This window comes from Nannospalax galili, unplaced genomic scaffold (assembly GCF_000622305.1).
Source record: "Nannospalax galili isolate Female #2095 unplaced genomic scaffold, S.galili_v1.0 scaffold568, whole genome shotgun sequence".
Taxonomy (NCBI): domain Eukaryota; kingdom Metazoa; phylum Chordata; class Mammalia; order Rodentia; family Spalacidae; genus Nannospalax; species Nannospalax galili.
In genome coordinates this window covers 514,396-515,310 of record NW_008359441.1, presented here as the reverse complement: position 1 = coordinate 515,310, position 915 = coordinate 514,396, and positions in this window count along the sequence as shown.

Below are 915 nucleotides of genomic sequence, written 5' to 3'. Positions count from 1 at the left end.
TTTCATTAATTTCTGCCCTGATTTTTGTTATTTCTTCTTGTCTCCTGGGTTAGGGTTTCATTTGTTTTTGCTTTTCAAGTGTGTTGAGCTGCAATGTTAAGTCATTTATTTTTGTTCTTTCTGATTTTTTGATGTAGACACTTAGAGCTATAAACTTCCCTCTAAGGACAGCTTTCAGCGTGTCCCAGAGGCTTTGTTGTCTTGTATTGTCCTTTTTGTTTAGTTCCAGGAATACTTTTATTTCTTTCTTAATTTCTCTTTTGACCCATTCATCATTCAGGAATTGTATGACATCATAAAAAGACAAATAACAGGAGAAAGCCTCACAGATAGAATGAATGAATGGAAAACAGAATATCAAGACTGGATGATAAAGTTGAAGAACTGGACTGCTCAAGTAAAGATTATGAAAAAGTAATAAAAACACAGGAATGGAATATGCAGGAAATGTGAGACACCATGAAAAGACTAAATTTATGCATCCTAAGCACAGAGAAAGGAGAAGAATCTCAGGATAGCGATATTTACCAGATCTTCAACAAGACTGTAGAAGAAAAATTCACAGAATTAAAGAAAACATGCCCATACAAATACAAGAAGCATATAGAACACCAAATAGACAGGACCAGAAAAGAAACTCTCCACAGCACATCATAGTAAAAATGCTAAGCAGACAGAACAAAGAGACAATACTGAAAGCTGCAAAAGAGAAACGACAAGTCACATGTAAAGGAAAACATGATAGGATTACTGCTGACTTTCGGTGCAAACTATGAAAGCCAGAAGAGCCTGAACCAAAGTATTCCCAGTTTTAAATGACCACAGATGCCAACCCAGATTACTATACCCAGCCAAAATGTCTATTATAGTCGAAAGGGAAAGAAAAATCTTCCATGACATAAACAGGCTGAAGGA